This window comes from Bos indicus, chromosome 5 (genome assembly GCF_029378745.1).
Source record: "Bos indicus isolate NIAB-ARS_2022 breed Sahiwal x Tharparkar chromosome 5, NIAB-ARS_B.indTharparkar_mat_pri_1.0, whole genome shotgun sequence".
Taxonomy (NCBI): Eukaryota; Metazoa; Chordata; class Mammalia; order Artiodactyla; family Bovidae; genus Bos; species Bos indicus.
In genome coordinates this window covers 83,936,099-83,950,418 of record NC_091764.1, presented here as the reverse complement: position 1 = coordinate 83,950,418, position 14,320 = coordinate 83,936,099, and the positions used below count along the sequence as shown (strand labels likewise).

The window sequence follows — 14,320 nt, the reverse complement described above, 5'->3', positions numbered from 1 at the left end:
TCCTCTATTTCTTTGCATTGATCGCTGAAGAAGGCTTTCTCATCTCTTCTTGCTATTCTTTGGAACTCTGCACTCAGATGCTTATATCTTTCCTTTTCTCCTTTGCTTTTCACTTCTCTTCTTTTCACAGCTATTTGTAAGGCCTTCCCAGACAGCCATTTTGCTTTTTTGCACTTCTTTTCCATGGGGATGATCTTGATCCCTGTCTCCTGTACAATGTCACAAACCTCAGTCCATAGTTCATCAGACACTCTTATCTATCAGATCTAGGCCCTTAAATCTATTTCTCACTTCCACTGTATAATCATAAGGGATTTGATTTAGGTCATACCTGAATGGTCTAGTGATTTTCCCTACTTTCTTCAATTTAAGTCTGAATTTGGCAACAAGGAGTTCATGGTCTGAGCCACAGTCAGCTCCTGGTCTTGTTTTTGCTGAATGTATAGAGCTTCTCCATCTTTGGCTGCAAAGAATATACTCAGTCTGATTTCGGTGTTGACTATCTGGTGATGTCCATGTATAGAGTCTTCTCTTGTGTTGTTGGAAGAGGGTGTTTGTTATGACCAGTGCATTTTCTTGGCAAAACTCTATTAGTCTTTGCCCTGCTTCATTCCTTATTCCAAGGCCAAATTTGCCTGTTACTCCAGGTGTTCCTTGACTTCCTACTTTTGCATTCCAGTCCCCTATAATGAAAAGGACATCTTTTTTGGGTGTTAGTTCTAAAAGGTCTTGTAGGTCTTCCTAGAACCGTTCAACTTCAGCTTCTTCAGCGTTACTGGTTGGGGCATAGACTTGGATTACTCTGATATTGGATGGTTTGCCTTGGAAACAAACAGAGATCATTCTGTCATTTTTGAGATTGCATCCAAGTACTGCATTTCGCACTCTTTTGTTGACCATCATGGCTACTCCATTTCTTCTGAGGGATTCCTGCCCGCAGTAGTAGATAAAATGGTCATCTGAGTAAAATTCACCCATTCCAGTCCATTTCAGTTTGCTGATTCCTAGAATGTCAACATTCACTCTTGCCATCTCTTGTTTGACCACTTCCAGTTTGCCTTGATTCATGGACCTGACATTCCAGGTTCCTAAGCAATATTGCTCTGTACAGCATCGGACCTTGCTTCTATCACCAGTCACATCCACAACTGGGTATTCTTTTTGCTTTGGCTCCATCCCTTCATTCTTTCTGGAGTTATTTCTCCACTGATCTCCAGTAACATATTGGGCACCTACTGATCTGGGGAGTTTCTCTTTCAGTATCCTATCATTTTGCCTTTTCATACTGTTCATGGGGTTCTCAAGGCAAGAATACTGAAGTGGTTTGCCATTCCATTCTCCAGTGGACCACATTCTGTCAGATCTCTCCACCATGACCCGCCAATCTTGGGTTGCCCCACGGGCATGGCTTAGTTTCATTGAGTTAGACAAGGCTGTGGTCCTAGTGTGATTAGATTGACTAGTTTTCTGTGAGTATGGTTTCAGTGTGTTTGCCCTCTGATGCCCTCTTGCAACATCTACCATCTTACTTGGGTAAAAGCATTGGGTAAGGGCATTCCTAGCTTAATGTAGCCTTATTGCTTATACTTTTCTTTGTTTTGAAATGCCATTTATTAAAGATTAACATAATTTTGAAATAGTGCAATTTAGGAAATTAGGTAATTGTTTAAAGTGTACTTGAACATGCCAACATACTATAGTAATTTTCAGTGTTAGTAGTAGAATATTCTTTGCTCTTTTTATTTTTGTTTTTTTTAAAACACAGGCTAAAAATTTTCTACCTTCCCTTATTTTAAATGAAGAATGAAAATCATTGTCACTTGAAATTAATTCACACTATTTAAAAAAGAAATCCCTCATGTTTAGTCACTAAGTCACGTCCAACTCTTTCCAGCCCCATAGACTGTAGCCCGCCAGACTCCTCTGTCCATGGGATTCTGCAGGCAAGAATACTGGTATGGGGTTGCCATTTTCTCTTCCAGGAGATCTTATCAAACCCACATCTCTTGTGGCTCCTGCATTGGCAGGCAAATTCTTTACCACTGAACCACCTAGGTAGGGGCTTTTTAAAATTAGTTCTCTTGAGACCGTTAGGGAAAAAAATGGGAGAAAGTTTAAAACATCCATACGAACAAGCTTCTAGTCAGAACCGTCAGGTCTTTAAAAACAACCTTGGGATTTTTCCTGTTGTCTGGTAGCAGTATTGAACAGATGGTTAGTTGATAACAATCCAGCTGAATAATGAAATCTGATAAGCTAGGAAGAGGTTAACTAGATCAATCTGTAGTATTTAGGAAAATTTTCAGGGTGATTGGGGAGTGGTAGTTGAAATCAGTATTTGAGCTTTCACTTATATTAATGCAAAAATAAAGCCACAAGTTTGTTAGTTAAAAATTGTTTTCTTTCAGTTAAAAAAATTCCCCTCCTCCAGTCTCCCCCACCAGTCCTTCCTTGTAGGGAGAAAAGGAAAAGAGAAATTTGTCAGCTGGCTGCCTGCATTGCCACCTCAGGAAATAGCATGTCAAATTCCTGCTTTATCTAGACCCTCCTCCTGGCCTGCCCTTCATCCTCGTTTATTGAGTGTGCTAGATTTGGTGCTAGGTGCTGGGCCTATAAGGAAGAAACGAGACAGAATTCATGATGCAGGAGGGGCATGGGTCTGACAAATAACACAACAGACTGTGGAAGCTGCCAAAGAATCTTTTCATTGTGTTCAGAGAAATTGTTATCTGCTGATAACAATTTACAACTTTATCAGTTGTTGGTTTTTTTTTTAAACCTTTGTTAGTTTACTTCATTTAAATTAAAGGCCAGTTAATTTCTTGTGAGTTTGTGCCAGTCTTGGAGGAGTTATAGGGGTTCAGAAGGGTATAGCAATTCCACCTAAATTCTTCTGAAAATCACTGTGCCTTCCCAGAGCCTTGTACTTTCTGAGCAGTGGCAAAGACAGCTTTCTGATATGGCCTTTGCCGAAGAAGCCTGTTTCTGCTTCCTTTTCTATTCTTCAGGTCTTTTTCCTACCTAACATTTCTCTCCCATTGGTTTCCTCTTAAAATGTTAATCCAACCACGTGTTCCGCCCTAATCACTGGGCCACACCAGTCATCCTACGGTTCTTTTCTCAGTGCTCCCTTGATGGAGTTCTTTCTTGTGTCTCGGTGTCACAGTCTTCTGGTAAGTGTTCTATAGGGAAACGCAGCTTCTATCAGCGGGGTTATGTTTGTCCTTTCATCTGGATGCATTTAACAGTGTTCTTGGTTTGGGGCCAACTCAAGCTAGAGTTAAGGATCTTCAGTAAAGACACCTAGATAATTTGAGACTACTTTCTACAAACTCTGCAGTTGATCTTCTGAAAATAACTCTTCAACAGTACATGAGTTGTGAACTTCCAGATGTTCAACCTGAATTTAGAAAAGGCAGAGGAACCAGAGATTAAATTGCCAACATCCTTTGTGGGTGTGCCTTAGTCACTCAGTCCTATCTGACTCTTTGCAACCCCATGGATCATTGAAAAAGCAAGAGTTCCAGAAAAACATCTACTTCTGCTTTATTGACTTTGTGTGGATCACAACAAACTGTGGAAAATTCTTCAAGAGATGGGACCACCTTACCTGCCTCCTGAGAAATCTGTATACAGGTCAAGAAGCAACAGTTAGAACTGGACATGGAACAGTGGACTGCTTCCATATTGGGGAAGGAGTATATCAAGGCTGTATATTGTCACCCTGCTTATTTAACTTATATGCAGAGTGCATCATGAGAAATGCCAGGCTGGATGAAGCACAAGCTGGAATCAAGATTGCTGGGAGAAATATCAATAACCTCAGATATGCAGATGACACCACCCTCATGACAGAAAGCGAAGAAGAACTAAAGAGCCTCTTGATGAAAGTGAAAGAAGAGAGTGAAAAAGTTGGCTTAAAACTCAACATTCAAAAAACTAAGCTTGTTGCATCTGGTCTCATCACTTCATGGCAAATAGATGGGGGAACAATGGATACAGTGAGAGACTATATTTTTGGGCTCCAAAATCACTGCATATGGTGACTACACCCATGAAATTAAAAGATGCTTGCTCCTTGGAAAACAAGGTACAACCAACCTAGATAGCATATTAAAAAGCAGAGACATTACTTTCCCAACAAAAGTCCATCTAGTCAAAGCTATGGTTTTTCTAGTAGTCATGTTTGGATGTGAGAGTTAGACTGTAAAGAAAGCTAAGTGCCAAAGAATTGATGCTTTTGAACTGTGGTGTTGGAGAAGACTCTTGAGAGTCCCTTGGACTGCAAGGAGATCAAATCATAAAGGAAATCAGTCCTGAATATTCACTGGAAAGACTGATGCTGAAGCTGAAGCTTCAACATTTTGGCCACCTGATGCAAAAACTGATTCATTGGAAAAGACCCTGATGCTGGGAAAGATTGAAGGCAGGAGAAGAAGGAGACAAAAGAGGAAGAGATGGTTGGATGGCATCAAAGACTCAATGGACATGAGTTTGAGCAAGTTTTGGGAGTTGGTGATGGACAGGGAAGCCTGGCGTGCTACAGCCCATGGGGTCACAAAGAGTCGGACACAGCTGAGCAAACTGAGCTGTTACTTGGGCTTCCAGGTGGCTCAAGTGGTAAAGCATCCACATGCCAATGCAGGAGCCACAGGATACATGGGTTCAACTATTTAAAAGACATTAACTGGGTTCAAATCAAATTGTCTAATCTTTGTGACAATTTGTCACATCTTTGTCATCTAGGGACTTCACATCTTAATATGAAAAAGCTAAGAAAATTTACAGCAATAATACAAGTAGAAAGACTTATTTCACAAAAACTCCCTGAATATCTCCTAGGATATGAACTCTACTGTAGGCTTTTTTTACAAGTCTCTTTAATACTTCCAAAACATTTATTTGGTGGTATTACTACTACATATTGGGTTGGCCAACACAATATTAGTTACATCTCACAAAAAACTGCACAGTTGATAGAATGAAATTCATTTGTAAATTTACCTTCATAATTTCTTTACTGTTTTTTTTTTTTTTTACCATCTGAGCCACCAGGGAAGCCCCAAGAATACTGGAGTGGGTTGCTAGTCCCTTCTCTAGGGGATCTTCCCAACCCAGGGACTGAACCTGGGTCTCCTGCATTACATACAGGCAGATTCTTTACCATCTGAGACACCAGAAAAGCCCCTTAAATTTCTGCTGTATTTTAAATATAGTAAGGAGTTAGTAAATGTTTATTAAAATTGAATAATTGTTTTTATTGTTACTACCATTGCCCTCTGCTTTATAAACTAATATAGCTGATAGCCTCATAATGGATTCATTTCCATAGAAAATCTCCATCACTGTTTATGTAGTCATGTTATTGTTTTAATATTTCATATGGAATATGTAGAACCCAAGATACATTCCTTACTACCTTTGCATGTTGCTCTTAGCAGAGCTGATGATTCAAAGATGTGGGACATCTGTGAGCTTTGGTATCAAAAAGGAAAAAAAAACTGAATGTTCCTACCTTTCTTTTATTAGAAAAAATTAGGAATTTAGGAGAATTTCTGATTTTTGTATTTGTGGTTTTATTTTGTGAAAACAAAGGGATAGCACTTAGGAAAATGTGCCATCACATTTTATTTACAGTTGAATATTTACATTTGAATGTTAGATGGCTTTCTTTTTTCAATAAGAAAGAATGTGCTTTTTGAACTTTCTGGCATCTTGGAGAGTAGAGAGTAGCTTCCTTTAGGCTTTTTCTTATATCACCTGTGAGACTTGAATAGGCAGTGATAAGCTCTTTTCTGATTTCTACAGTAATAAAAATGCCCCTGCTGTCCATTTATTATCCATCCTGGTGGACCTAGTTTGGGAGAAGAGAATATATCCAACAATTAATCACCAGTTGTGCAGAGACATCTATTAATACAAGCAAATGAAGTGCCTGCCTTCTTGGGGGGAAAAAATTTTTTTTTTTTTTTTTTTTTTTTTTTGCATTTTCTGCATTCTAATGGGAAAAAAAGGCAACACCTCTTAGAAACTGGAATTTACTTTGCTCTTGAGTTATCCTTAATCATCCTGTTTTGCTTGGACTCAGTATATAGGAATTGCAACATCCTGATGCATTCATGCACAGTCACTTAATCATGTCTGACTCTTTGCGACCCCATGGGCTGTAGCCCACCACTCTCCTCTGTCCGTGGCATTATCCTGGCAAGAATACTGGAGTGGCTTGCCATTTACTACTCCAGGCAATCTTCCTGATCCAGGGGTTGCATCTCGTGTGACTTCTGCATTGACAGGCAGATTCTTTACCCTAAATCACCTGGAAAGCCCATAATATCCTGATACTGTTCATTTCTCAAGAGGCAGGTCAGGTGGTCTGGTATTCTGATCTCTTTCAGAATTTTCCAGTTTATTGTGATCCACACAGTCAAAGGCTTTGGCATAGTCAACAAAGCAGAAATAGATGTTTTTCTGGAACTCTCTTGCTTTTTCCATGATCCAGCAAATGTTGGCAATTTGATCTCTGGTTCCTCTGCCTTTTCTAAAACCAGCTTGAACATCTGGAAGTTCACGGTTCACGTATTGCTGAAGCCTGGCTTGGAGAATTTTGAGCATTACTTTACTAGCATGTGAGATGAGTGCAATTGTGCAGTAGTTTGAGCATTCTTTGGCATTGCCTTTCTTTGGGATTGGAATGAAAACTGACCTTTTCCAGTCCTGTGGCCACTGCTGAGTTTTCCATTCTGAAGGAGATCAGCCCTGGGATTTCTTTGGAAGGAATGATGCTGAAGCTGAAACTGCAGTACTTTGGCCACCTCATGCGAAGAGTTGACTCATTGGAAAAGACTCTGATGCTGGGAGGGATTAGGGGCAGGAGGAGAAGGGGACGACAGAGGATGAGATGGCTGGATGGCATCACTGACTCGATGGACGTGAGTCTGAGTGAACTCTGGGAGTTGGTGATGGACAGGGAGGCCTGGCATGCTACGATTCATAGGGTCGCAAAGAGTCAGACACGACTGAGCAGCTGAACTGAACTGACTGTGTTCATTTACATCAACAACTTCTGTTTGCATTCTTACGAGCTAATTTAAATAAAGGCTGTTTGGGTGACAGTATCTGTTGCTGCATAACAAGTTGCCAGAAACTTAGGGACTTAAGCATTTTATCTCACCTAGTTTCTTTGTATTAGGAAGTCAGGAAAATCCTAGGGGCAAGCTGGGCCTCAGGATGTTTCATGAGGTTGCAGCCCAGATTTCTTCCTGTTCTGTAAGTGGTCCACAGGAAGGCTTGACTGGAACTGGAAGATCTTCTGCCAAGGTGGTTTCCTCACAAGCCTAGCAAACTTGATCTGATTTTTGGCAGGAAGCCAGTCATGTACAGATGTGAGAGTTGGACCATAAAGAAGGCTGAGCACAGAAGAACTGATGCTTTCAAACTCTGGTCCTGGAGAAGACTCTTGAGAGTCCCTTGGACTGCAAGGAGGTCATACCTGTCAATCCTAAAGGAAATCAACCCTAAATGTCCGTTGGAAAGACTGATAAAGAAGCTGAAGCTTCAGTACTTTGGCCATCTGATGCGAAGAGCTGACTCATTGGAAAAGACCCTCATGCTGGGAGAGATAGAAGGCAAAAGGAGAAGGGAGCAGCAGAGGATGAGATGGTTAGATAACATCTGGACTCAATGGACATGAATCAGAGTAAACTCTGGGAGACAGTTGAAGGACAGGGAAGCCTGGCGTGCTGCAGTCCATGGGGTCACAGATTCGGACACTACTTGATATATGGCAAAACCAATACAATATTGTAAAGTTAAAAAATAAAATAAAAATTTAAAAATGTCAATTTTAGAAACTACTTTTCAAGTACCCACTTCCCAATTCCAAAAGACTTGCTTAAAAGCAAAGCTAAAAAGAGTGATGAGGCTTTAAAGAAAAGAAGATGGATGGGGAAAGAAATTCTGAATTAGATAAATAAGAATCCCTTTGCCAGCCAAACTACATATAGCTAGCTTCTAAGTCCAAGGTGGAAATCAGGGTGATTAGTCCATTTCACCTCTTCTCATGTGGCTCTGAATTTGCCACCCAGTTCTCTGCCAGCCCTCTCTCCCAGCAGGGTGGACCCTTCCTTGCTTTTTGGACAATGTCACAATCTGCGGACATGCTCTTTTACCAAAGGGGCGTTAGCTTCAAATCTGTGTCTGTCTTATAGCTCCTTGAGGAGGTAGGTAGGTCTTGTTGAAGCCAGAAGGCTCTAACCCATCTGATAGAAGACGATGAAGCAGGAATTCTATGGTATCTAGTTGGCTTAAAGCCTGTTCATTTTCATTAGAAAATATTTTAATGTGAATGCTACTCTTTTCTTTAAAACTTAGAAGCATGCACTAATGCACCTCTGCACTTGGAGCTGTAACACCATGGAAAAAGTAACCTGAAAATGAAGGGCACTTTTACAACAGCTATTGACTTAATATGAAGTACTCGACTAGTAACCAGATTTGGAAGCAATGTCTCCACGCAGGGGTGTAGAAGCTGAACAGGGAGAACCCAGTGCTCTCTGGAAGAGGGAAGTTTGGACTAATTTTCCCTTCCTCGGCTGTGTTTGGAATGTATATATATCTGATAGCTTGCCTCAGATTTGGGGTCCACCAGATAGTTCTATACTGTTTCTAATTTGATACTTTGTTTTATGTCATAGCTAAGACTTTAAGGACTATCAACTTTTGGGGGGTGGTATTTCCTATTCATAATAAAAGTAGTTGGGTGTTTTGGTATATTTTTAAAAAGTATCATTAGTGGAACATGGTCTTGTTACTAAAGTCAACCTTGCTATAAATAAACGCAGAAACGTCTGCAAAAGGCATAGTCTGAATGTGGCAGACATAAGAATTGCGTCAATTCCCATCTTGTGGCCAAGATTTCTTTCTTTGGCTTTCTTTATAACTAATGTCATGGCAGAGTTTCACATTCTCACAGTATTAGGCAAGTGAATGGTCAAAAGAACTGGTGCCAAGCCACCCTGTTTCTTAGGTTAGCCAGTGGTTGTCGTTTGTACTCACCAAGGAAGAATGTGGCATGTTTTTGTTTTTATTTTTTAAAGACTGAAAACCCCAAGTTCTCCCCTTCCGCTTCATTTTTAGACCCTGGCTTTAGGCAATTTTCCAAATGTCTAACTACTTAACTGCTTTCAAGAAATTATTGTGGTATTTCAGAGAACTTTGCTCAGGAGAAAAAGAAGGCACAACATCTTTCCTAGAACACCATGGGCCCATCAAATGACCTTTTAGAGAAACAAGGAAAATTCCTCTTTCAAAGGCACACTAATTGAAACCAAACCAATCTAGCCCACAAGCATTGCAGTCAGATGACCAGAGGGGAGTGCCCACGAGGGGAGGAAAAACTCCTTTTGGAAAAACCATTTGAAGCTCAAAGCTGGTGTATTTTTCTCTTTCATTAAAAGTTAAAATGGGAATGATTTAGCATGTCTAAGTTAAAAGTTAGCCAGGATTCTAAGAACACTGTGGACCTTTTCAGGTGCCTGCGTAGCTCCTCCTAGAATACCTGTCTGGTGCTCCGCCCTTCCTCAAGACTACCTCACACTGCTCCCAGCTGGGGACCCCAGCCCTAGAAGGTGAGTCGGCAAGTTTGTACTCCATTCCTGCATCCTAGAAGACTACCGCTTCCAGTGGCTTTTTAAAGAATAATTTTCAAAGTTTTGAGCGACTTTCAGAGCTTGTGTTCACTAACAAATCATTTGTACACCCTTTATTTAAATAAGTACGAAGCGTGGTTAGCAATAGTATCTTTTGTCTCACTGCCTTATAAATTCTAGATTCCAACTTGGAATCTGAGGCAAAATTTTGCAATTCTTGGGCTTCCTGAGCACTATACTATTAATGCTTTAAACTTGGCAATTTCTTTTAAAACAGATAAGTAATTTCTAACAGTCGAAGATTAGAAGATCTTGGTAAGTCTGAAATATATCCTATAGTTTGAGTTTCCATCTGAATGTGATAGTATCAATAATTGGCTTCATTAAATAACGGGGCACAAAAGCCCCTGAGGAGGGAATATACAACTATTTCCCACTTGCTTTTTGTATGTCAATGTGTATGGTCTCTTGTCTCTTGAACATTAAGGTGACTTATTGGTCTCAAGAGGGGAAATAATTTGACCTTGTTTGTAGTCAGTGAATCACTTACAAATAAACTGTTCACATGTTACAGGTGAATAAACTCTTTAAGGGCACCAACCAGCATGCTGTCATATAAATTCCTTAGTCCCTCATTTACAAAAGTTATGTGCTTGCATTTTTGCCTAGATGATGAGTTTTGAAGGTCTCCTATAAATTAATTTCCCCTTAGAGCCTTCTAGTAATTGCTAGGCTGTAGAAGGAGTGGATTTCTAAGACCACAAGTTCACATCCGCATCGGTTCAGTTCTCTTGTGGACTCTTCTGCATTGCTCTGGCATTAGCAAAAACCATGACTAGAAGGCTCCAAGAGTTGAGAATGAAGGATAGTCTGGTTGTAATAAGGTAAATTCATTATATTCATGTGAGCACTGAAAAATCCTAGTTGAGCCCTGCAATTTGTAATATAGTCAAAAGAAAAAAACCAAGAGATACAGATGTGAAGAACAGACTTTTGGACTCTGTGGGAGAAGGCGAGGGTGGGATGATTGAGAGAATAGCATTGAAACATGTATATTATCATATGTGAAATAGATTGCCAGTCCAGGTTCTATGCATGAGACAGGGTGCTCAGGGCTGGTACACTGGGATGACCCTGAGGGATGGGATGGGGAAGGAGGTGGGAGGGAGGGTCAGGATGGGGAACACATGTACACCCATGGCTGATTCATGTGAATGTATGGCAAAACCACCATAATATTGTAAAGTAATTAGCCTCCAATTAAAATTTAAGAAAATAAAAATAAAGCATATGCTTTATTTTAAAGTGGGCATGATCAAAAAAATAAAAAAGAAAAAATAATAAAAAAAAAAGCATAAGGAAGAATTGTATTGTATTATGTAGCTCCATTGACTAAAGTTCTCTCCATGATTGTATCATCACTTAAATTTTAGTTTTAGCTCCTATTACTGACAGAACTGTTCTACAGGTCTTTCTCTTACACATTCATTATTTTCTATACAGGAGGATTGATGTTTAAGTTACACCATGAAGGAACTGTGCTTCAGGTTTAACTTTTAAGGATTGTATACATTTGGATTTGAATGCTTCAATTATTTTGTTTCTCTTGGAACACTCATACTTATTTACTAATACAAATAGGACAGCAATATGAGTTGCTTGGGGTTGACTGCTGAAGACTTTTCATTTTTCACTGTTTCTTCTCAAATGCTCAGTAACAGTCTTTGATTCTTGACTTCAAGAGCAAAGAGACCCCTTTAGCATTTAGCATACTGCTCTGTTTTTCTTTTTTAAATAAAGCTTTGTTTGAACTAACAAAACTTTTTTGCCCATGCCGAATACTGAGCCAGCTTACTCACACGAACAGCATATGTGAGTTCCCTAGCCTTCTCAAATGAAGCATGTCATTTTAGTCATGTTAACTTTGATGAGCAGCAAAACCAACTTTGAAATTCTTAGTATTGCTTTATTGTAAAACTACCTCTTTTTTTTTTAATGCAGCGAGTTTAAATTTTTACTGACTTAAAAATCCGAATAACTCTACTAAATCACATTTCTCCATCACAATGCAATTTCTCCTAAGCCATTATTCTCTTAGAGAATGAGGATAGAGAATAATTCACAGTGTTATTTATCAAAAGGCATCTTTGTTAGTTTTATAAAGTTGAGGCTGTGTGAGACCTAACTATAAAATAAAGCCCATGTTTTGTGTAAAAGATTAGGTAAAACCAAGTTTAGATTTTACAGATTGCTTATTTATGCTTCTCTTTCTGTTCTAAATAGCACTGTAGTATTCCCTCACCCTCCTTCTCTGGTGCTTTCCTGTAAAAAGCATTAGTGAGGGGAAAATTATGGTAAACAAGGCTTAGCTCTATAATCTTCTTTCAAACTGCCTTGCAAGTAATTTCCCATAGTTTCTGTAATGAAGCATATGGTGGTAATACGCCCTGTGCCTCTGGTAATGGGGAGCAGTTTCAGAGTACTCTCGGCATTTTATATCTGAAGCTTTGTATGTACCTTTTCAGGTTAGGTGTCCTATCCCCTGTAGATTTAATGGAATTTATTTTTTTATGCTTGTTCTTAGTTTAAGGGTTTAGATGGGGGCATTTTTGTTAAAACTTGTAAAGAGGTGTTTTTTGTTGTTATAGATTGATCCAAACAGGCTTCAGGAGGCTTGAAATGATCTTGTGGAGAAAGCAACTTGATAGAAGAAGGGGGAATATTTTCTGTAATTTAAGTTGTCATAGTAACCTGCATCAAGGCCTGGAATCCAGGCCTGAAGAATTTCAGTGACAATAAACATTCCAGTTGCATTCATCATCATCTTTTTTTTCTAGGAGAAAGGAGCCGTCTATTGTGACCTAATTATTTCATTTCTGTTTTTAGAAAACGGTTAGCAGTTTGCATTTTTTAGCACTTTTGAAATTTCTCTGGTAGAGTAAAAATGAAAAATGTAGCTGTTTGTATTAGAAGTTGATATTTTTCTGATAATGTATCTCAAGCTATTTCAGATGGCAAGACAGATTCAGTATAATGGTTACTTAATGAAATATGAAAGAAACAGGATTTGCTGAGGATTTGAAGAGATTGCCACACACATTTATTAATGTGCAAGTCTTAAACAGTATTAGAATCTGGTTTTCATGCAGCTGTGATTTTGGGATGTTATGAATTTCCTAATATCAGATTGTTAATATTTTATGGCATCTTGAACTGTGGTCTTAAACATGAATATATGTTAAGAAAGAGGATGAAGGTAATTTTTATTAGCAGAATAGGTTTACTTTGAGAAATTTGTATCTAGATATTATGTTTAGATCTGTTATCTTTTACAAGGAACAGTACGATATTTCTAAAGAGAAAGTTTTTTTTAGGGTTTGCTTCTTTCTTGCCTTCTGCAAGATACTCATTGCTAACCAAAATTATTTGGAGTTAAAAGTGTTCTCCTGAAGCAAGAAATTTTAGAAATAGTGAGGTAAGGATGTGTGTTCCATTCAATTTAGGAAACATGGAAAATAAATTGGAAGATTATGGCTAGTCTCATCTCACAAATATATACACAACGAGCAGTGATGGGATGTAACTGTAGTTACCTAAATGAAAAGCGGTAATGCTTTTGTATATACTTCTCCACATATGTTTGAGAATCTTAAATGGATGATTTTTAAAAAACATAAATCAGTAATATTGGCATTTTAAAATATAGAAAGGTAGATTGAGAAAACCTAGTCAATAATTTACTGGGAAAATGTGAAGCAAAATAAAACCACCCCCTATCTCACTGTTGAGAGATATTTCAGCTCTTTCTGTTGTCTGGGAAGTAGCTATAATTTTATAAACAAAATTGGAATCAAGCCGTTGATAGCCAAAATACCAATAATGGTGAAACACAGGATTTTTTTCTCCTATTAGAATAAGCAACAAACTAGCTGTCAACATTACTGCCTAAAATATCTTTGAAATACCTAATCAGTATATTAAGAAAAAAGAGCAAGGGAGAAAACGGTTGGAAAGGAGGATAAAATTATTTGTAGATAATGAAAAAAAACCACAAAGACAATCAACTAAAACCAATAGACTGTAGTAAAGTTCCAATGCAAATAATGGAAATATCATGATCTATATAGTAATAATAACCTGTTCCAAAATGTGAGAAAAAAGGAACCCATTCATAGTAGCAACAAAAATTGTGCTGAGAATTAAACTTTGTGAGAACTGCAAGTAGCATATAGGAAGGAAACCATTAACCTTCTTTCAGGATGCAGAGACTCCCTATGGAAGACAATTCATTAATTCTTTTCCATCTCTTTACATCGATTTGTAAGTTTAATATAATCAATCAAAATATCAGCAGGAATTTTTTTACAGGTCAGTGATTCTGAATTTCATATTTATAAAATAAATAAGAGCCAAGAAATATTTATATAAAGAATAATAAAGGCGAACTCAGTTCAGTTCAGTCGCTCAGTCGTGTCCAACTCTTTGCAACACCATGAACTGCAGCATGCCAGGCCTCACTGTCCATCACCAACTGCCAGAGTCTACCCAAACTCATGTCCATTGAGTCAGTGATGCCATCCAACCATCTCATCCTCTGTCGTCCACTTCTCCTCCTGCTCTCAATCTTTCCCAGCATCAGGGTCTTTTCAAATGAGTCAGCTCTTTGCATCAGG

The 14,320-nt window shown here is 38.7% G+C and overlaps 1 protein-coding gene across 4 annotated transcripts in view; it reads left to right on the top strand.

Annotated features, from left to right (window-relative positions):
- RASSF8 (Ras association domain family member 8) overlaps nt 1-14,320 on the top strand; it is a 136,811-nt gene that overhangs the window by 37,266 nt on the left and 85,225 nt on the right. For 2 of the 4 annotated variants that reach the window (XM_070789938.1, XM_070789939.1), the window contains exon 2: nt 9,530-9,626. The exons of 1 other annotated variant lie outside the window; for it this stretch is intronic. The gene's annotated coding sequence lies outside the window, so the exon portion shown is untranslated. Of the gene's footprint in view, nt 1-9,529; nt 9,627-9,924; nt 9,963-14,320 lie in introns of all 4 variants that reach the window. One more of the 4 variants, XM_070789940.1, reaches the window with a different exon arrangement.